We start from the raw sequence: 297 nt of genomic DNA on the forward strand, positions 1-297 counted from the left end.
AGCTATGAGTCTGACTAGGGTTGCCAGGTGTCCAGTATTTTTGTGAAGCTTTTAGTGGACACTTAACTTAATCAACTCGCAGCGCTGATAACAGGTATTATTATTACCCAACTTAATGTTACTCATTTTACAGACCTCAGAAGGATGATAGCTGAGTGGACCTTGCCAGGATCATACCTGCAACCCTTGGGTTTCCACAGATCTCTGTAACAGTGCATTAGTACAACAAGCTATCTGTCCAGTATAACATTTCCAATTATTTTTATATTCAATTACAAATCGCCGGTATCCAGAAAA

This window comes from Bombina bombina, chromosome 7 (genome assembly GCF_027579735.1).
Source record: "Bombina bombina isolate aBomBom1 chromosome 7, aBomBom1.pri, whole genome shotgun sequence".
In the NCBI taxonomy this organism is placed as follows: domain Eukaryota; kingdom Metazoa; phylum Chordata; class Amphibia; order Anura; family Bombinatoridae; genus Bombina; species Bombina bombina.